A 23,123-nucleotide genomic window follows, 5' to 3' on the forward strand; every position below is an offset into this window, starting at 1 on the left:
GTGTGACTGGAGGTCAGCAGGGTGGTTAAGTCTGAGCAAGTAAATTTGATAAGCATCAGCATAGAGATGATAATTGAATCTGTGGGAGCTAATGGGATCACCAAGGGAAATAATAAAGGAGAAGAGAAGAGCGCCCAGGAGAGGGCCCTATGGGACACCTGCAATTAGTAGGTGTGACCTGAAGGAAGATCCAGTAGTAGAGAATGAGAGATGATCAGATGGGGTGAGGGTGAGGAGGAGAAAGAGGAGAGAGTAATATCCTAAAAACCTAGAAAGAAGAGAGTATCGAGGATAAGAGGATGAGAAATGGTATCAAAGGTTGCAAACAGGATGAGAAGAATGAAGACTGAGAAAAGGTCACTGGATTTGGCAATTAAGAGATCACTGGTAACTTTGAAGAAACTATTTTGGTTGAATTTTAGGGTGGAAGCCAGACTATAGAGTTAAAAAAAATGAGATAAAGGAAATAAATGGAGGCACTTTTTGTAGACAGACAGTCTTCTCAAGGAGTTTAGCCACACACGATAGGAAAAATATGGGATGATAGGAGGAATGAAAGGATCAAATGAAAAAAATTTTTAAAGGATCAGGAAAACATGAAAATGTTTGTAGGTAGTAGGGAAGCAGTCATTAGCCAGGGAGGGATTGAAGTGAGAGAATGGATATGACAGAGGGAGCAATCTACTGGAGGAGGTGGAATGGAATGCTTTCTCTTGTCTTGCTGAGGATAAGCAGCACATCATCATGTGAGATGGGAGTAAATGAGGAGCTAGTGGCAGATGTGATATAAGGAGGAAGGAAGAAGAGAGGGTTCTTGGTGATGGCCTCCATTTTTTAATTGAAATATGAAACAAGGTTCCCAAATGAGAAAAGGTGGAAAAAGATAGGGAAGCATGGGAGCTTTGAAGAGAAATGGAAAGATTTGGAAGAGCTGCTATATTAAGTGAGATAATGAGCATTTATGAAACTCCTACTGTGTACAAGGCACCTTGCCAAACATACAAAGAAAGAAAATAAAAGAAACAATACCTGCCCTCCTTCCCTCATGGAGTTTACATCCTGCATTCTATCCTAGGAGACACTGAATGTGTGTGTGTGTGTGTGTGTGTGTGTGTGTGTGTGTGTGTGTGTGTGTGTGTAATATATGAAATATATTATATATAAATGTATAAAAAGCTTCATGTAGAAGTTGCTGCTTGAACTCCATCTTAAAGGAAGTGAGGGATTCTGTAAGCCAGAGGTGAGAAGGGAGTGCTTTTAGGCATGGGAGATAAACAATGCAAAGGCATAGAAATGACAGATGATCCATTTTTTTACCCATTTGGAAATTAGCTCCTACCATGGTGGCTTGCAAATAGTAGGTACTCAATTAATTTTCAATAAAATAATACATGTAGAGCTGGAAGATACATCATTGACTATCTTGTCCCACCTCCTCATTGGACAAAAGAAGAAACTGATACCTAGGGTAGTAAAGTCATTTGCCTCAACTCACCCAGCTTTGGAAGTGATCAAGTCAGAATTTAAGTTGAAGTTCTCTGACTCTCAATCCAGTGCTCTTGCCACTAGAACCGTGTTGTTTCTTCTATTTCAAAATGGCAGTGGAAATATTTAGAAAGATCCCATCTCCCACCAAAAATGAATTTTTCTCCAAGTACCTCAAGTTTTGTTTCTTTTTTTGGTCTTATCTGATTTGGTGACTGATCCATAAAATATCATCTCTGAAAGAACTCCAAGGATTTGGCCTGCCTAAATCCCAAACCTAACCCCAGCACTTTTAGAGAAAGATAGAGGGTAGAGAAAGAACAGATATTTCATATTATAGACAATTACTTTTTTTAATTTTCAAAATGAACAGAGCTAAACATGTTCTTTAAATTAATCAAAGAACAGAATTAAAAGCCTTACATTTAAGTTCTTTAGCCTAAGAGGAAAGTTATTATGCTATTTTTTAGTCCAAAGACGTTTTATAACTGTTGACTAAATATGAAACATAGCTCACCCACCATGATTCATTTTCATAGAAATCTTTTCTTTGAGGATTTACCATGGTAATGACTGTTCCTCTAGCTTTAAGGCAACCTACACACATCATTACCCAGCCATCAAAGACTCAAAACACATTTAGGTGACCCATGAAGTAGCAATTGCACCAGGGTTGCTGGACCAAGTTATTGCAAAGGCAATAAATCTGGTCTGTTGGAAAGATAGCTTTGTGTTTGTTTAAATTAATATGTACCTAACTTTTCCCCTATTTGGAATTGTCTGAACCAATCTCTGTCATTGCAATGGATTTCTTGCTTCTTGTGAACTCAATGACAGTTCATGCGACTCCAAAGCTAATGTTGAAAAAAACTAGCTTAAAAGTTATTCAAGACACTAAATTTGAAAATTGTGCCTTTAGCTGCCTGGTTCTCAAGGCATGAGATACTCATTTTTGCTTTCAATCTACCACTCACAACAGGAGCATTCATTATACTAAAGAAAGAGATTTCCTAAAACTTCATTATTATTATTTCATTCTCATATTTTTGATAGGATTCAAAAAAGAAGTGGTCCAAGGATAATTGCTATCCTGCCATTATTCTTAAATATTTCATGTTGCATAGACTGTTATAGAGGTAGATAAAAAGTCTGCTTTTTTGTAATTGAATAATGGTTTTGAAATGTAAGCTCATCTTCTGAAGATTTACTGAAAACGTCTTCTGGACAATTCCAGTAGTGTGCAGGACAATAGGGCTGATGCATATTTCATCTTGTTCCCCTATAGTTTTATCTTCTGCTAGGTCTTTGTGGTTTTTTTTAAACCCTTAACTTCTGTGTATTGGCTCCTTGGTGGAAGAGTGGTAAGGGTGGGCAATGGGGGTCAAGTGACTTGCCCAGGGTCACACAGCTGGGAAGTGTCTGGGGCTGGATTTGAACCTAGGACCTCCCCTCTCTAGGCCTGACTCTCAATCCACTGAGCTACCCAGCTGCCCCCGTGGTCTTTGTTTTTTAAAAGCTTTTTATTCCATCGAGTTTGGAGACCAAAAGTATTTGGTATGGCAACATCTTTGAAAATAAGATTCCTCAATTTTTAGGGATTAATATTCCCTAAATAGTTTGGGCTCTTGTAGCCATCAATTATGTCTTTAATGAAGTTCCAGTTCTATTGACACTGATTGGTTGAATTCACCTTGATTTCTCTTTCTAAGGAATATTGAGCTTCCAGTGTTCAGAGTTCAGCTGCATGATTGTATCTGTCCTGGTATCCAGTAGATGTTCCCTTTTTGCATGTGATGTATAGTTTCTATCGCTTCTTTGAATGATTTGTATTGATCAACAAGTTTAGACTCCTTCTGGATAAACCTTTGGTAATCTCTGATGGAAATGACCCCATCACGAGTGGCCTTTATGGACCCCTCATTTGACTTTCCCACTTATTTGCTGCTTCTTTGTTGAGGTATGCTTGAATTCATATGATTGTTGCCTACGGAGCACTATGGAATCCTACTCTTTTGTCTTAGCCACATCATAGGCTCTTTCCTCACTTAAACTATTTTCCATATTGTCCATGTATGTCATATAGTTGTATATACAGAGAAATGTAAAGCCAGAGAGCAAAACTTGCAAGTATAGTTAAGATTCAATAGTTGAGCAGACTTTTTTGAGAAAATTGGGGAGAACCTTGGAAAACTGGTTCATAACCAATTGTAGGTATATCATCATATACTTTTCTCATATGAATGCATTTTATGTCAACTCCTTTAATTCTTCAAGGAATGAAGTAAATTTTAAGGACCCCAAACTGGTATTCCCTAACGAGAAATCATACAATGAGAGGTTCGCAAGAAATCACAATTTGATTTAGTTGAAGAGTTGATTTCCTTGTAGTAAATTGGTATGTTGAAACTATCTCTAGTGCATTACTTGGCTTTAATTGCATTGTTCAAAAGCACCTTTTTGTTCCCTTAAAAAGATTTTGGAATTCCATTCCAAATGAATCCCAGAACTTGTGCCATTTCTTTATAAGTGTAAACTTTAAAATGCACAGTAGTTCTCCAAGAAGTCCAGGGGTATATTCTCCTTTCAAAACTGTTTCTGTAAGTGTCAGAGTCTTCTCACACTGATAGAAATACAGTCTCTGGTTGATGTTCACGGCAACTATTGCCATAGTGAACTCAAATGAATTGTGTATCCCTTCTGTTATCAGTTACAGTGGACAGCAAGGATCTGACAGCCCACTGGACAGGAGTCTTGATGACAAATGCTCCCAGTCCAACATATTTGTCCTTAAATCTCCCCACTGTTGAAAGGGATATTGAGAAACTGTGAATATGGAGGGGAGAGCTACTTTTATTAACAAGTGCTTTTTTCTATCTTGTTGTAATCTTCTAGTTGAGTTTGTCTTCTAAAGTGGAAAATTTGTTTCTCATGTGTCAGAATTAAGAGAGTAATCATAAGTATTTCAAAAACACCTACATGGCCATTTTAAAACATCTTTAAAACAATGTACTATCACAATAGGAAGAGTAGAGAGAAATCTTGACAAAGCCACTCAGGGTAGTTGTTTTTGAATTTTTGCTATTCAGAAAGTTCATTATTCTTTTTTTCTTGGAAGAAGTCAGCTGGTGTCTGTTTTCTTTGTGGGAGGGACAAGAAGGTAGGGAACAAATTGGAGCTGTTTTGTAGGATTCAAACAAAAAATGAATATCAATTAGGGGGGTGATCTTTTGGTTTACCCCATGTAACTAAGGCAACTGTGATTAATACCAAGCTAGTAAGTATAGCATAATTTCTGGATACAAAGGCCTTGCCTATTACCACACAAAGACTGTCTAGCCAGCACAGAGTGTAGATTTGGCAATTATCCATTTTGTTTGCACACTGTAGCTAGAAAAATGGAATAATTTGGTCCCTGATGTAATTTTTTTTCTCCTTTTGATTTTAATTTGCTGAATATTGGCCAAAAATGGATAACTAACAGGTATGGTACAGTAGAATGTAATAGTCTTATAGTAGTTCTAGTCTGAATTTTGCTTCTCTCTTCTATGTTTGATCATGAAATTATTGATTTAGCCTGATTACTATGTGAAAAGATTTCAGACCACTTTGTTAGGATGTCATTTATTTCTCAATGTAACTTTATCCTACTGAGTTATGAGTGTTCTGATTTTGTTGGTTATAAGTTGAGGAAGGATATGGCTGGGTTTCCCCTGAGGAAATTGGTGACGGTTTTGAAAATGCTCCCCAAGACTATCTAATTTATTTAATATCTAATAATTGATTTTAATATTGTAATATAACTCACTAATACTTTAAGTAAGATAACAAAGTGTTATCCCCAAGTCTTGTTAGTTTCTCTAACATTGAATAATGGCTTGATTTGGAGCCAACAAAACTGATGTGTTTTTAATCTTACAGACTGGCCTTGCTTTTTTTGCCCCTGAATCTAGATAAGACAATCTAGGTCCTAACCCTGGCTCTCCCACTAACCCAGCTATTTTGTTGTTGTTGTTGAGTTGTTTCAGTTATTGGATTTTCTTGCTCGGCTCATTTTAAAGATGAGGAAACTGAGGCAAAGGGGGTTAAATGACTTGCTCAAGGTCACAAAGCTATTAAGTGTCTGGTTTTTCTTTGACCTGTCTTATTTGATTTTTTAACTCCTTTTTAAGTTCATCCAGAGCTTGAGACCAATTCCCTTTTTTTTGAGGTTTTGCATGTGGTTGCTTAGGTCTCACCATCTCCTGTTGGTTCTGTGCTTTTCTGATTGTTTCCATAGAAATTTTCGAGTGTTAAATGTTTCTTTTGCTGTTTACTCAATTTTCCAGCCATTTTCTGCCTATGGACTGGGAATTCTGAAAGCTGCTTGCTGGTCTGTCTCCTCTGCTGCTGGCTTGCTGGGTTTGGCAGTGTGAGCTATTTTACCCTAGGACTAGGTCTGTACCACAGCAGGACAAGCTTGAAAGAGCCCAGTGCTGTGGACTTCCAGGCATCACTGAGGGCTGGTGCCAGTATCTGGGACTTCAAGGGGTGGGTCTGAGATATTCTTTTGCTGATGAAGCCCCTGTCCTGGGATTTTGGAGTTAGCCTACACCCAATCAAGGAACCAAGTGCAATAGGTAAGGGGTTGATTGATCAGCACTCCTCTGTGTGCAGTTTTGCTACCATTTCCCTTTATCCCATGAAAAATCAACTCTCTCTGTCTACCTTTTAAGTTGTATTCAGCAGGAGAGCTCCCTCACACCTTCTTGCTGTTTGTTTTTGAGTCCTATTGTTTTGAGGTGGTTTTTAAAGATTGGTTTGGTAGGATTGTCAGAGCAGTTTCAATTTTCCCTGCTTCTAAGCCACCATCTTGGTTCTACCCCTTCATTAAGTGTCTGAGGTCAGATTTGAACTCATGAAGATCAGTCTTCCTGCCTCCAGGCCTTGTACTCTATCCACAGTGCCATCTAGCTGTCCAGTGTTAACCTTGAGTAAATGGTATCATTTTCTTGGGTCTTTGTTTTCTTCTCAAAAAATGAGGAGGTTGGTTTAAAGACTCTCTAAGGTGCCTTCTTCCTCTATGATTTTATGACCTATTTTAGAGTGTTAACCCAGCACAGCAAAAACTTTAAATAAAATAGGTCATGGAATCATAGAGCAAGAAGGCACCTTAGAGAGTCTTTAGATCAAGGATTCTTACCCTGAGAGTTGGTAGATAGATTTCACAGGGTCTGTAAACTTGGTTGGCAAAAGTTACGCCTTTGTTTTTACTAACCTCTAGCTGAAATTTATCTTTTCCTTCAATTATTTAAAAACATGATTCAGAGGAAAGGTCTATAGTGTTCACCAGACCACCACAGGAGTCTATGACATAAAAAGGTTAAGAAGTCCACTGTGGTACAACTCCCTCATTTTTTGAGAAGAAAACTGAAGCCTGGTGAGTAAAGGCACCAGTTAAGGTCATCAGGGACAAAGCCAGGCCTAGCCCCTAGACTCTTTCCTAAAGAGTCCAATAGACATCTTTGAGTAGCTTAGGTATTACATAGTAGCAAAAGCAGGTACCCTTCTGAGACCAAGGAAAAGAAAAAGGAAGTGTTGGCAGAAGGTTCTTTCCTTTCTGATGATGGCACACACATTTACTAGTCTAGAAAGCAAGTAAGTGACTAGCATTTGGTTGCAGATACAGCAGTCAAAAGTTCTAACAATACAAAGGCCTCAACCTTGCTGGTGCTTACAGAGGAGTCAGCCAGTATTATTCTCCCAGTGCTGTACTTCAGACAGCTCTAGCAACCAGGGCATGACTTTTCAATTATGCAAATATGTAATATTTACTACATGCACATTTGTGTTCAAGCAAGTGGAACCTTGACTATCAAAGCAAGTATTTATAAAGACTCCAGAAGAATCCTCAATAGTAAACCTCACTGATTGTGATTTGTTTGAAAAATTAAAGCATGATCTGAAAATCCTCGTCACTGACGACAGACTTTGTAATCCTTTTCTTTTCCAAGCTGGATATTTATGGCAAAAGGTTGACTGGAAAAATATATTTCTAGGCTTTTATGTAGTGTGAATGAATGAATGAATGAATAAAAATATTTAAGTACTCACTATGCACCAAGCTCAAAAGCAAAAATGAGACAGCCCCCCCCTTCAAGAAGCTTATGTTATAATAAGGGGAAACAATATATTTAGGGGTGTGTGACCAGGAAAGAGTGTTGTGTTCTGGAAAGTTATAGGGACAGTAAGTGGATTAGTAGTTCAAACAATTTACATTATAGTGATATTGCTTTGATCATACTTTCTAGAGCAAGAGGGGAAAGTGTGTCTAAGGAGTAGAGGAGAGAGAAAGAGGACTATGTCCCTTGCAAAAGAGAAAGTTGCCTGGATGAAAGAGTATGGCTGATTTTGAGTCTGGCTACCTATCTTACATATCTTAACAGTCTGACTCAGGGAAGTAGTTCCAAAGCTGCTTCATGGCATGGTCTCTGGAAGGTCCTGTGCAAGGATGAAATATTTGATAGTATTCCCCATACTCTTTTTTTGGTCACATTTTCAATGATCATCATTTTTTAAAATAAAAGTGAAAGGTTCTGAGTCAGGTGACACACTAGACATTTTCTCTGATCCTCACAACCTCTCAAAGTTATATACCAGAGATAGAGATTCCAGCTGTCCCTGTGGTCTAGGACCCCAAGACCCCAAAGAAGAGAATAACTCCACAAACTAATGCCTAATTTACATTTACCTAGCATCCCCTCTGCCACTTCTCATCCTGTGGATTCAGGGACTTGAAAACAGAATGCAACCACATAGGACCCCCAAATCTCCCCCTCAGTGCCAGGGAAATTTACTGGAACCACTGCAACCGAGTTCTGCAAGAAAATGGAAGAACTGAGGGAAAAGAACAAGACAGACACATGTCCGTGAGCTAAGCTCTCCGTTCTGACCATCGCCTCCAGCCCCTCCCCAAGCCACAGAGATCCAAACAGCAAAGTGAAGAAATCTGCCCTAATTACAATGTTCTGTCCCATTGGACCAGGGCTAGGAAACAGGGAATGAGCAGGACATATGTATTTATGTAGAGAAAAGATGCTATGTGGCACTTCATTAAGCCTGAGGAAAAGGATCTGATATATCCAGCTGGGGGCCATTTCTGTCCCCAAAAAACCTCCCTGAGATAGAGAGCTGAGTCATTGTATTGTGAATTGCCTAGTATGGGAAGAGGCTGAGACACTTTGAAATCCAGTCTCCTGCCATCATCAGAGAGGAGGGAATCAGAAAGAGAGCAATAAGGGAAAATAAGGAAAACAAGATTGAAATTACAAACATCTCAGGAGGAAGAAAATTCAAAGATCTTGAGCATAAGCAGACAAACCAAGAGGGAAGACATTAACAGCAAAAGGAAATATGATCTCCAGATTTAGTAAAAGAGTTCATGAATCTATGAATAAAAACTACAGACCAAAAGAAAATTATTCAACCCCTGATAAAGTAGAGGGCCCAATGGATTTTGAGGAGAGCTTAAAATCTCAGCTTTCTGTTCCTTAGTGGCTTAAGAGTAGGAACAAGAACTATGAGACCAGAATTTGTAACCTGCACAGCAAAAATAATTGGCAGAATAGAAGAAATTGAATCCATGGTGGCAAGTCTCAGCAAAGAAACAAAGCAGAAGACAACTTATTGAGAATTCAAATAAATGGAAGTGAAGGACAATCTGGAAGAAGAGAAACAAAAAGCAATAACAGTAAAAAATCAAAACAAAAAAATTTAAAGGATGCTTTTCCTACAAATAAAACATGAATCTTGAGGACAGGATGCACAGAAATGATGTAAGAATTGTAGGGTTCCCAGAAGAACATTACAAGTCAAATTGTGAACTCTATATTACAAGAAATAATGCAGGAATACTTCCCAGAGGTATTAATATACTGTTGATAGAGTCACGAACTGGTCCAACGATGCTAGAGAACATTTTGGAACTATACCAAAAGAGCTATAAAACTGTTAATACTCTTTGACTCAGAAATACCACTACTAGGTCTCAAAGAGTTTAAGGGAAAGGGAAAAGAGCATATTTGTATAAAAATATTTATAGCAGCTCTTTTTGCACTGTCAAGAAATTGAAAATTGAGGGAATGGCCATCAGTTGGGGAATGGCTAAACAAATTGTGATTGTGATGGGATACTATTGTGCTACAAGAAATGATGATGGTTTCAGAAAAACCTGGGAAGATTTGTGTGAACTCATGCAAAATGAAGTGAGCAGAACCAGGAGAACATTGTATATAGTAACAACTATACAGATGATTAACTGTGAAAGACAGCTGCTCCAAAGAGATCAATGACAATTCCAAAATACCTACCTACTCCAATTAAAGTGGTCAATACAATTCCAAAAGACTGATAATGAAAAATGCTCTCCTCTCCCAGAGAAAGAGAGAGATCTGATGAACTCTGAGTGCAGATTAAAACATCTTTTTTTAACTTTCTTTATTTTTCTTAAGTTTTTCTTGTGTTTTCTTTTGCAGCATGACTAATATAGAAACATGTTTTGCATCACTTCACATGTATAATCAGTATTGTATAACTTGCCTTCTCAGTGGGAGGGATATAAGAGAACTTAAACATTTTTTAAATTAATGTTACAAAAAATTTTACATATAATTAATAAATATTTAATGAAATAAAAATTTTAAAATTTTAAAGAATTTTCCCCAGAACTTCTGAACACAGAAAACAAAATACCATTGAATATCTTTCTTAGAGTAGTCTTTCCCTTTTACTGATCCTTCTCCCTGCCAGTGGAGCAGCATAGAATTTGGAGTCAGATAACTCACATGACCTAGGGCAAATCACCCTTTCTGGGCCTCAATTTCCTTAGTTGTAGAATGAGGCAGTTGAATTAGGTGACCTCTAGGGTTCCTTTCAACTCCAGATCCAGAATCCAATGATCTCTTATTCTCTTTGATCTCTTTGGTCAAGCTGAATACAGTTTTATAGATACTGTGATCAAGACAGAACTTGAATAAGCAGCTCCAAATTATTCATTCATGCTTTTCTTCCCTTATCTACTATCTCCCTTTCTCCTTCCCCAAATCAAACCCACAAAGGAAATGTGGGTATCAGTGTAGTGTAGGAGTTCTTCACTTTTGTTGTGTCATGGACTCCTTTGGAAGCCTGATGAAGTATAAGGACCCTTCTCAGGAAAAAAAAAAGGTTTTTAAGGAGGAAGGACATGCTAAATTTCAGTCAGAAATGAGTGAAATTAAAGATCTAATTAGCTTTCCTATCCAAGTTTATAGACCTCCAAAAATCTATCCACAGGGACCCAGGTTAAGAACCCCTATTATGGGTTTTTACCATCACCAACCCCTCCTCTCTAACATCTGAAAAGACTCAACAATAAAAATATTTTTTGCCACTCATGAATGTGGTAGATTCAAGTTTTCGTTTTTGTTTTTCTTGAGATGAGGTGTTGTGCTAGACTTCTGAGATATATTCCCTGGGTACTTTTGAATAATTTCGTGATTTGGGGAAAGAAATTTCTGCTGAAAATCGGCAGCACTCATAGTACTTCTTAATGTTATCTAGATTAGACTTTCATATTTTCATGTTTTAAAAATATCCCCACAACACATTAAACTCTGCTTCTGATGTGATGCAAACATGGTTCCTACATAATGGCGCCTTAGAGATGCAGCATTTGGTTACCAGGAGCCAAGGTAGCTACTGGATGGAGGTGGACCTTTTTTTCAGGTTACTAAGTTCAGCTTTTAAAAATATATCATCTCTTAAAAGAAATATAAGTTTGGCCTCAGGAGGCAATGTAGAAAAGGGGAAAAGCACTGACTGATGACTTATTTTCAAATCTTGACTCTGCTGGGTGCCTTATCTATGTGACTTTAGGCAAATTATTTTTCTCTCTTCATTTTCTAAATCTCTTCATCTGTGAAATGGACAAAATGGTCTCTTGAGGTCCCTTCTAATTCTAGATCTATGATTCTCTACTTAGTTCTCAAAGGATATGACTTGTCAAAGGAAAATGTAGCAGACTTGAGGAAGCATGATGGCAATGGGTTCCAGTTGTACTAGAAAATTATGGTTACTCTTTTCATTTCTAAGATTCTGTGATTAGAAGTCATTGTGTGGCACGTATGTCCCAAGCCTTCCTGTAATAACAAACGAAAACAAACTTTTGCTAAGGTGTATCTAATTCAAGCCAATGACACTGTGGCCATTTTTCTGCGATGAAATATTACAGTACATCTCAAAAAAGTTATCACATGGTTTCTTTAAAATACTTCTACTGTGCAATTCTAAAATTTTGTAAGGAAAAATCAAATGACTAGGTGGCTTTAATAAAAATACTATGCCTATTTTTTCATTATTGCTTGAGCTTTTAGGAAATTTTTAGGACAGAATTTATGTTCTCATGTAGGAATTCATGGACACATTAAAAAGAGAACATGTGTTTTTATTGGCTCTGAATGTGTTTTGTTTTATTTTATTTCATTTTATTTTGCAAGTTTTATTCAATCATGGTTCCCTCCAATCTGCTAAAATGCCATTGAGCTTAATCCAAAACAAGTGTTGTTCCATTATTGTGCAAACATCTTTTATTTGTTTATTGCAATATTGAAGGGAGCTGGTTTGTGTAGAATTAACCACCCACATATCCTAATTATTTCTTCTCTTGCTTTTTCTTTGGGGGATGTATATCAAGTCAACATATGATGGGCTGCATGTAATCACAGGAACTTCTAAAAATGTAAGCTTTTGGAGTTTGGGAGCTTTCCTGGTGTTTGTTTTCATTTGTAATTGGCTTCGCTCTGGCATTTTACTTTCTGTCTTTGGAGTTTTAATGTGGGTGGACTGCTTTTCTTCCCTTTAACTTCCTTTAATTTAACTTTGTTATCTTAAAGGTATCCAAGGGCCAAGGGAAATGACTACAATTTTAAAATGTTTATTAGCAATTGAATTTCAAAGAAATCTTGTGAGTTTTTTTAAATCATGTTTTCCTATCTAAACCCATAGTTGGGTTTATTTAAAATATTAGCAAAAAAAGTTTTCAAATAGAAAGCATAATTCATATCTGCCTTCCCTTCAATGACTTTTTTGAGTTCTTCAAGAAACATATAACCTGCCCCTCCCAGGCATGACTGCCAGGAGGGGGCAGTATAAACATGTACAGGTTCTTGGCATTATAGAACTTTAGTCCTAGAACAGACTTTAGGGGCTGGGTCTGCATGAGGCAGGCTATCAGATATCTGGCTCCAAATGTCTTGGCCTCGCTCAATTGTCTGTCTGTTTCTTTCTGTCTGAGAAAGGCTTGTTTAACAGCAGGACAGAGAGATAGCCTGACTCAGTGAAAGTTCACCAAATGTTTCCCTGGATAAACTGGCAGATATAGGGATGGTCAGAGAGCATCACTATTTTGCCCCAGAGAAGATCAAATGCCCTGAGGCTGAAGGAAGAAAGTCAAACCCCTTTGGAGAGTGATAACTTGAACTGATGATCAAGTCTCTATTTTTTTAAGTATAGTTCTTTTTACATGAAATTGCTATCTTCAAGTAGGATATTTTAATACGCTATGTATATATATATATAAGTTTCACCTTAGTTGTATATCATCAGAGTCTATCCTTTTTTTCCTGAAAAGTAATATTCTCCAAATAACCAAGACACTTTGCCATTATCTTTACAAATGAGGAAACCGAGGAAGTTAATGAAGGTTAAATGCTTGAAGTTAAACCATTTATCCCAGGTCTTAAAAGGAGTCTTTATTATGTAGTGCAACCGGACAAAGAAACAATGCCAATAACATGAAGTTATGTTAAGATTCCCATCTCATGTATTTAACTGAGCCTTGAATAGTGATTAGAACTTAGTGAGGAAGGAGGGCAGACATTCCAAACAGAGAAATAGTGTGACCCTAAAGATATGGAGGCAAGCCTGGGCATGGCACACACAAGCAATAAATAGCTAGCTAGTTAGCTCTCAGCTAGAACTTAAGTGGAATCATTGAAGACCTGAGATTTGTTTTCCATCTTGTCCTTAAGACCATGCCAGGAGAGTGATGAGAGTGGTACAAGTTCAGTAGCAAAAGATAAAAAGGATTGGGAGGGATGTGGAGGAAGCAGTTTTGCTATAGGTGATTCCTGAAGTAACTGAGGTGTGTGCAGTAATAAAGGACCAAACAGGAGGGGAGTGGCCATGGAAATGGAAAGGAGGTAGTGTGAGAGCCTTTACCCCAAATACACAAAACCTGCAATAGTACTTGGAGCTGGGAAAGGAGAGGAGTCAGAAGTGACTCAGGGCTTCTCAAGGAAAGAAAATGGTACTCTCATAGACAAGCTTAAAAAATCATAAAGATGGAGAAAAGGTTAGGCTCAAGGTGGGGGGGGATTGAGAAATGAATTGGTTTCTTTTTAGACATGATAAGTTATGAGAAATTGAGAGTTTTTATATTGCCCCTCTTTTAACCATTTCATTTAAGACTGATAAAAAATGAGGGGCATCTAGGTGACTCATTGGATTGAGAGCTAGGTATAGAGATGGGAAGCCCTGGGTTCAAATTTGCCCCAGACACTTCCTAGCTCTGTGACCATGAAAAAGTCACTTAACTCTCATTCCCTAGCTCTTAACACTCTTCTGCCTCAGTACCAATACTTAGTATTGATTCTAAGATGGAAGATAAAGGTTTAAAAAAGGTGGATAAAAAAATGAAATGAAAGTAGTCAGTTGACATGAAACAAAAATGTGAGTAGAGGTTAACATAACTAGCCATTTTTGCCTGGAGATATTAATTACTATGACCCAAGAAAATGTTTATTCCATACAAATTGGAAAATTCACAAATATTTTATTGTACTTAAGAGATCTTGGGGAAATCTTAGGGTTTGGGGGGGGTTGTTTTTTGGTTACTAGTGTTTTAGTTACTAAAGACTGTGAGAAAGCCAAATTATGCTAGATTTTATTTCCTACAATTTTCTGAATTCTCCAGAAAAGGTACCATTTTCTATTTTAGGCTATTTTGAAGCTAGGACATTGGTTGTTCTTGTAGAGAATAATTTATAGTCACCAGATTGTTGGTTTCTCTTGGCTGAAAGGTTTAGGCAAATGCCCAAAGGCAAACCAGATGTTTAGTTGTGGGGTTCAAAAACCAAAAAAAGACTTGTCCCTTTCCATGTCCAATTCTAAGCATGAGACATGTGTAATGTTAATCTCCTGAACTCTTTGAATGGCATCTTAATTGGTCTCATTGCCTCCAGAAGTTAAATCTTTCATAACACCACCAGTTTTGATGTCCTTTGAGTATATACAACTTTGATTATATCTCCCTGTTCAAAAATCTTCAATGACTCCCTATTACCTAATATTCTTAAATTGTCATTCAAAGCCTTCTATTAGTTGTACTCACCTTGCCCTTCTAGCTTTATTTCTCATTATTCCCTGGAAGTATGGTTTATATGCTATTTATTAGACACACGCCTCCAATTCCCATCTCTCTGTCTTTGCCTCTTACTAGAATATCTTCCTCTTTCTCCACCTGTTGAGAGTCTTCAGGGCCTAGCCCAAAGACTATCTCCTTCATTAAGTCTGGAAATGATCTTGCCTTCCTTTGAATTCTTATAGTCCTTCATCCTTCTCTTAAGCTTTTGCCATAGGCTGCTTTGTCATGGGAATAGATTATATCTCTTGTACACTTGGCAGTTTACAGAGAGCTTTCCTCACAATGACTTATGGGATAGGCAGTACAAGTCTTATTATCTCAATCTTATCCTTGACCCTCAGAGAGAATAGTCTCTTTCAGCTGTTGTTGTTCATTCTTGTCTGACTTGACGATCCTGTGGAGCACAGCACCCTAATACTATCCATGGGGTTTTCTTGGCAAAAGATACTGGAGTGGTTTGCCATTTCCTTCTCCAGTGGATTAAGGCAAATAGAGGTTAAGTGCCTTGCCCAAAGTGACACAGTTGGTAAGTATCTCAGGCTGGATTTGAACTCAAATCTTCTTGACTCCAAGCCTGAGTTATCTAAGTAAGTAGCAAAACTGGGATTTGAATCCACATCTATTGACTAGAAATATCTGATGCTTTTTTCCCTCATTATACCTTAACTACCTCACTAGATAATCAATTCCTTCAGAGCTAGTGCTATATTTCTTCATCTTTTTCTATATTTCTCAAAGTGCTTATCACAGTGCCTTAAAAATAGAATGTGGGGGGCAGCTGGGTAGCTCAGTGGATTGAGAGCCAGGCCTGGAGACGGGAGGTCTTAGGTTCAAATCCGGCCTCAGACACTTCCCAGCTGTGTGACCCTGGGCAAGTCACTTGACCCCCATTGCCTACCCTTACCACTCTTCCACCTATAAGTCAATACACAGAAGTTAAGGGTTTAAAAAAAATCTTAAAAAAAATAGAATGTTCTTGTCTGGAGTCAGGAGACATATAGGTTGAAGGAAATCAGTCGGTCACATGACTTCTGGGAACCTTAGTTTCCCAAAAGTGAAGCTCATTGTGCCTCTCATAGTCATATCATTTGAATGGTATAAGAATTTATATGCTCATAGATACTAAAGTGCCCTGATGCCACAAAAGAATATATATAAAGTTTGTCCCCAATTATAAAATATTAAGTATTCTTGGAATGAGAAGATGTGGTGAAGGAAGGGGCAAATCTGTGAATGGGGCCATTTTAGCTCTACTTGAGCACAGCCTGCATGTCCCACCTTGCTTAGTAAATCACCTTTCAAGGGATATTTCAGCTCAGTGGTATTAGTACTGGATAACCCTCCTCTCCTAAGGGATGGCAAAGGCTTTTTGTTCCTCCTCATCTCTTGACCCCAGAACCACAGTAGATCTGGCTCAGCCTCAACTCCTCTGGGCCTGGGAAGGGCATAGGGGAGGCTGATTTATTCGAAAGGGAGCATTGCTTTGCAGAGTTTGGACCAACCAAAGAGTCAAAAACACTGAGCCCTCTTTTCATTCTCGTCAAAGTTTGTGAGTTGCCAGAAAGAAGGAAGCAAAGTCCTGTTGGCCCATTTGCTTATCTCTTTGTTAGTGTTTGGAAGCACTTTGGTTTTCTCCAGGTCCCTAAATTTGTTGGCTGGAAACACAAAGCCCTATTTCATCCAGAAATCACCCCAGTCACTAGCTTGTGTATATTTTGTGCTTATTATTTATAATTTCACAGGAGTGGAAAATGGTCCTGGACTCAAAATGTACATGTAGTTTTGACATAAACATCACTGTCCTCAAAAGATGGAAAGAACATTAATTTGGAGAGGAAATTACCTTTGATTATTAGCTGAATGGATGTTCAGTTCACAAGCATAAATGTAGGTACTAATGGGAGTTCTGCTATAGCTAGACAGCTTGGATTGTTGTCATTAGAGATCAATATGTATTTGGTTTGTATTGTTCCTTAGCATTATGAATCAGTTACAGAATATTACACTGCATTAAAAAAAAGTCCAGCATGAGGTTGATTTTGACAGAAATTCTTGGTATCTAGGTTAAAACTAAATATAATCAAATACTGGAAAAAAGAACCAGAAAACTTTCGGCTATATTTGAAGCAAACCCTCTCTGGGCATTACATTAGCACATCCTATTGATGTAACATATATATGCAAAATGTTTAAGTTGGACTTTTGAAATTAAAAAAAAAAGTATAACCTGACCAGTGCCTGATTTGATAAGAATATCTTCTTTGTAAAGTAAAGAAAGGCACTTTCTACATTTAAAATGTGCGTGCCTTAAATATCTGGATATCCTAGACAGTAGTTTCTTAGTTCCTATCTGGTCCAGGGTATCTTTTCCCCCCATTCTGTTTTTTGGATGGCAGAAAGTGGAAGAATTTGAAAATATACCCTTGGCTGAATATTCTTTCCACTGAATTCCCCCCAATGCTTAAAAAAAGAAGAATGCCAAGAGGATGCTACAACAGTAGTCTTGCTTTCTTTTGGTTTCTAGCAAAGGAGATCAAAGGAAATTGGTTCTTGATAGAATAAGGACATAGGATTTAGGAACTGAGAGCTGAAAGGGACCTTAGACATCACTAGGCAAAACTGCTATAATGTTGGACTTAGCGTTGATGAATTTAGGGCACAGGGCATTTATTGACTTTTCAAATTTTCCTGATATGAACAAAATAAAATAGTCTTTTTTAGATAAAATTCTGGTATCAAAAACTCAGTTAAGAAATTTACAATTATATAAAGTTGTCAGTTGCAGGGTCTCATAGGATTATTCACTTAATCAAAATGTTGGCATGGATAACTACAATCAGAGAGCAAGGAAGATTCACCAGAAAACTTCAAGTTTGTCTGGATTTTCTGTATAAGATGTTGTTATGTACATAAGCGAGCTTAGGCTAAGAGTTCTCATGATCTTTTTTGTTGTGAAGATATTTTCCTAATAGTAATAGATCTGATTAGATTTGGTTTATAATTAGTAGAAGATGTCATTTCTCTATGTTTTCATTTTTTTCTTTTAAATAGATGTAGGGGCAAGTAGATCTCTCAGTGGATTGAGAGCCAGCATAAAGACAGGAGGTCCTATGTTCAAATCTGGTCTCAGACACTTCCTATCTGTGACCCTGGACAAGTCACATAATGCTCATTGCCTAGCCCTTACCAATATTTGATAAGGATTCTAAGACAAAAGGTAAAGGTTTAAAAAAATAAAGGGAAATGTCTTGAGGCTCAGATAGCACACTCTATAGGTATGGATGTATATTTATATGTAAAAATATCAGCAACACCTGCCATTATAATCCTCTAAAATAAGGAAATAGATATGTGTATGTGTTTTTATAATATCAGACCTATTGAAATAATGCCTTCTTTCTTTGGGGGACTCCATTTCCCCTAGCTTGAAAGGATGTGAACCAGAGATTGTGAGAAGCTATGGTCAAAGATAAGAAAGCTGTGAGAACTTGGGCCCAGGAGCAGTTACCCCAGGAAGTCCCTTAACACAAGTTGAGGTGCCTTTTTGGATGCTTCGACTCTAGGTATCCTTGATAGTAGCAAATTAGTGTGTACTATTTGGGGCTCTAATTGAATCAAATAGACTTACTAATCCAGTGTTTTACGTAAAAGAGGTTGAAGAAATATTGAGTCTTGAGGATTTTTCCCCCTACGGCTGCTAATTTATTTTCTAAGTGTTTGTAAATGAGTTTTCTAATTTTGTATTCCTTTCCTCCAGATGTGGGAGAGGGAAGCAAAGCTGCATCTGTATGCACATGTGTGAACAGTGTGAGAAATTTTCTTACAAATAGATTGTCACAGTAAGATATTATCATGCTTGGTTTAGGTGTAATATGCTTCTGATTTGCTTCCAGTGTTGAAATCTGTTAATATTTTAAAGTTATAGATCATCAGTAAAGGCTCTAAAGGTTTCAGTCTGTGTTGGAAAATCACAAATCCTTGAGGTATTTATCTTATTGGTGTAAGTAAGGTTAATAATTAGATATCATCTACCTGCTTGTGTTAAAGAGTTTATCATTGTACAGTTTTAGAAGGGTTTAAGTTCAAATTTGGAAAATAAGTAGTAAATTTAATAGAGTGATTTTATTTATTTGTTATAATAAGAAAATGAGACTTAAACTGACAAATGAGATTAGGGATGGGAAGGTGCTGGGTAGGAGAGTAGTTCATCTAGAGAGAACACAGGCTTATAGATTTAGAATTAGAAATAACTCATGATGGGTGAGTGACTGGAAACAGTACAGCCTAGCCGCTCATGAAACCCTTCCCCAACAAAAGTACTAGGAAACATAGAAGAACAAATTATTTTCCAGAAAGCCAAGAAAAAGTCACAGTGAGTTATTTTCTAGCCCAGGGTGGCCTGGGAAGACTGACAGAGTAGTCTGCAGATACTGGGGACAGGGTCTGGCCAAAAGCACGCTACAACCAAGGACCAAAAGAGGACTAAGACTGGGTACCAGGGCAGGAATCACTGGGCCAAAAAGAGATCCCAGAGAATCCCTGAACTAGTAGAGAGTACAGGTCAAATTAGGGTCACTTTACTAGTACCAAAAATTAAAATAAGGTGAAATCACAATCGATGAAGAAGAAATAAAAACAATTATATGGGGATATTTCACTCAACTATATACCAGTGAAACTGACAATCAGAATGAACTCGATAGTTACAAATATATAAGTTGATCAAATTAACAAGATATAGAGTACTTAAATAGTTTTATCTTAGAAAAAGAAGTTGAACAAGACATAAATGAATTTCCAAAAGGAAAAAAACAGAATCAGATGGATTTGTCAGTGAATTCTACCAAGCATTTAAGGAACAGTTAATTCCAATACTATATAAATTATTTTTTATAGGTAAAAAATGGGTCCTAGCAAATTCCTTCTATAGGACAAGCATGGTCTTGATATCTAAAGCAGGGAGAGTCAAAACAGAGAAAGAAAACTATAGACCAGTATCTGTCACGAATACTGATGCAAAAAAATTTTAAATAAGATCATAGCAAGGAAAATACAGTGATATATCATAATGGTCATACACTATGACCAGGCTAGAGTTATGCCAAGAACACAGTGTTAGCTCAATAGTAGGAAAATTATAAACGTTTTAATGAATGCAAAAATGCTTCTAATATTATACTTTTTTATTTTTAAAACTAGAAAGCATAGTAATGAGTTTTCCTTAAAATGACAAATAGTATTTATCCAAAATCAAAACCAAGTTTTCTTTGTAATAAGAACAAGCTAGAAACCTTCCTAATAATATTAGGCATTAAGCTAGGATGTCCATTATTGCCAATACTATTCACTATTGTACTAGAAAACTATAGCAACATAGGAAAGAAAATTGCCACTTTTTGCAGATGATTTATTTATAGAACACTAGAAAGTCAACTAAGAAATTAATTGGGACAATTAACCTTAGCAAAGTTGCTGGATTGAAAATAAACCCAAAGAAATCATCATCATCATTTCTGTATATTGTCAACAAAATCCAGCAGGAAGGGATTAAAAGAGAATTCCATTTATGATAACTGCAGATAATAGAATAGAATATATAATGCCTATCTGTCAAGACATAGAGAGGACATATATGAACACAGTACAAAATAGTTTGCTCAAATAAAGACAGATCTTAATAATTGGAGAAATATTAGTTGTTCATGGATAGACCAAGCCAATGTAATAAAAATGATACTACTACCTAATTTACTCATTCAGTGCCATACCAATCAAACTACCAAAGAGATCAAAGAAAGAGGAAAATTATCCATATGTATGAAAACCTTTAGAGCAGAGGTTTTTATGGTGGCAAAGAGTTTTATGGTAAACTTTACATTCACATTAATTAGGGAAATGGCTAAACAAGTTATGGTATATGGAAGTCATGGAATACTATTGTGCTTTAAGAAATGATGAAGGAAACGGTTTCAGATAAACCTGGGAAGATTCATAAGAATAATGCAAAGTGAAATGAACAGAACAGGGATAGCAATTTATCAACACAAGAATTGACTACAATTCCAAAGGACTCATGATGAAACATGCTATCCACTTCTGGATAGAGAGTTGATAGACTCAGAGTACAGAGTGTATATCAAAGCATATTCTTCTTTTCTTTCTTTTTTTCATACCTGGCTAATGTTTTCATTTGTTTTATCTGATTTTACATATTTGTAACAGTTTTATATCGTTTACCTTCTCAATGGTTGGGGGAAGGGGACTTGGAAGGGAGAAACTTCAGAACTAAAAATAAAATTTAATTCAAAATAATTATTTAAAAAGAAAAAAGGGAAATAAACTTGTTCATCATATAGTCTAACCTCATTTCACAGATGAGGAAACTGAGGCTTAGAGAGGTTAAGTAACTTGATCAAGGACTCAAAAATATTAAATAACAAAGTCAGTATTTGAATCCAGATCCTCTCACTCTAAATCAAACATCCTTGATGTCTGAATAATGGTGCAGATTTATATTTTGGGTTCTGAAAGTCCTGTTTTTGAAAGGGTTCCTCTGTTAATCTTTGTGAGTTATTTCCCATCTCTGGACTTCAGGTTTTTTTCTCTGCAAAATGAGTTTGGATTAGAAGAATTTCTAAGTTTCTTTCTTATTATGATAGTATACGATTCTGCTTAAAACTTATAGTTTCTTTTTAGATGGGTTAGAATATTTAGAGCATTCTTCCTGTGGTTTCCTTCCATTGATTTTCTGCAAACTTGGCAAAGGTCTTCAGTTCCAAATTGCATTGGAGGTCAATTTTTTTTCTAGTTTCATTAACAGATGACTAAAACTCTTCTTGTGTTTTAATTCTCTTTTTTCTAAAGTTTTTTTTTTCAGTTTTTGCATTAGTATGGTTAGTTTATGAAGTTTTTGCCCCTATTTTTTCTCAAGCATTGCCTTGTAAAGACTATGAATTCATTTTCATGTCACTTGGTTACTAATGAACATCACACAATTCAACTGCCTTGCCAAACCGTCTCACTTTTAGCAAAATGATTTTGGTAAATGAATTGGTTATGCATACTCTTAAAGATTCAGAAACTAACCTTATAATGAGCTATGAAAACAATTGTATTGTGTTTTACTACAAAATCCTCATGAATGTTTTGCTACAAGAGAAATATTATATTAATAGCAAAGGGAAAACAATTCTCTTTTTAAAAGTACATAAATTTTTTAATAAGAGAATTTGTCAGTTGACCAAATGAAAACCATAAATCTTTCACAAGCTAATCTCTTCCAATCTTCAAACTGTGTAACTAACACAAGGGAACAGAAAACCACATAAGATTTCTTTCCCTGGTAAAAGTGTAGAATGAAATAAAAAAGCTTCAAAGTGTTTGTGTTTGTGTGTGTGTGTGTGTGTGTGTTTCGGCATGCCTACAACTTGATTCCTTTTCCCATCTCAAGGAGAATTGACCTCATAACTAGATTTTAATTTAAAGAGATGATAAATAATTTAGTGTGAGACAAGTCAAAGAAAGGGACTCATTGTTTATGGTTGGGGTCAGATAAAGTGTGAACCCTCTGGAATGGAAAAGAGTCCATTCCTTTCTTGGCTACACCTGTATCTAACTATCACTTTTGCCTTTTTTTTAAATTTTAAACCCTTAACTTCTGTGTATTGACTTATAGGTGGAAGATTGGTAAGGGTGGGCAATGGGGGTCAAGTGACTTGCCCAAGGTCACACAGCTGGGAAGTGTCTGAGGCCAGATTTGAACCTAGGACCTCCCGTCTCTAGGCCTGACTCTCACTCCACTGAGCTACCCAGCTGCCCCCACTTTTGCCTTCTTAATGAAGTATGTACTGGAAACATAAAGAGGCAGGATGGGATAGTGGTAAGAACTCTTAATTTGGAATTCAACTTGAGCTGCCATTTAACTCCCAACTATTCATTTCAGAGAAGTTCAGAAAAAACGATGCATGGCACAAATGTTGGAAGGGGGGCCCATAGAGATCACCTAGTTTAACTGTCTCCTTTCATCTCATAGATGAAGAAACTTAAGCTCTAAAATTAAATAACTTGTTCAGAGTCATAGTAAGCAGTGGAGTCAGGATTTCAATTGAGGCCTTCCACAAGGCCTTGAATGCCAGGATTTACTAGGATAAGGAATTTTTGTTTTAATTCACTGGGCGTTAGGAAACCACAAAAGATTTTGGAG

The 23,123-nt window shown here is 36.9% G+C and overlaps 1 protein-coding gene across 1 annotated transcript in view; it reads left to right on the plus strand.

Moving 5' to 3' along the window:
• Positions 1 to 23,123, plus strand: part of LOC123253653 (connector enhancer of kinase suppressor of ras 2-like) — a 530,144-nt gene that overhangs the window by 291,083 nt on the left and 215,938 nt on the right. The window lies entirely within an intron of this gene.

This window comes from Gracilinanus agilis, chromosome X (assembly GCF_016433145.1).
Source record: "Gracilinanus agilis isolate LMUSP501 chromosome X, AgileGrace, whole genome shotgun sequence".
Lineage (NCBI taxonomy): Eukaryota > Metazoa > Chordata > Mammalia > Didelphimorphia > Didelphidae > Gracilinanus > Gracilinanus agilis.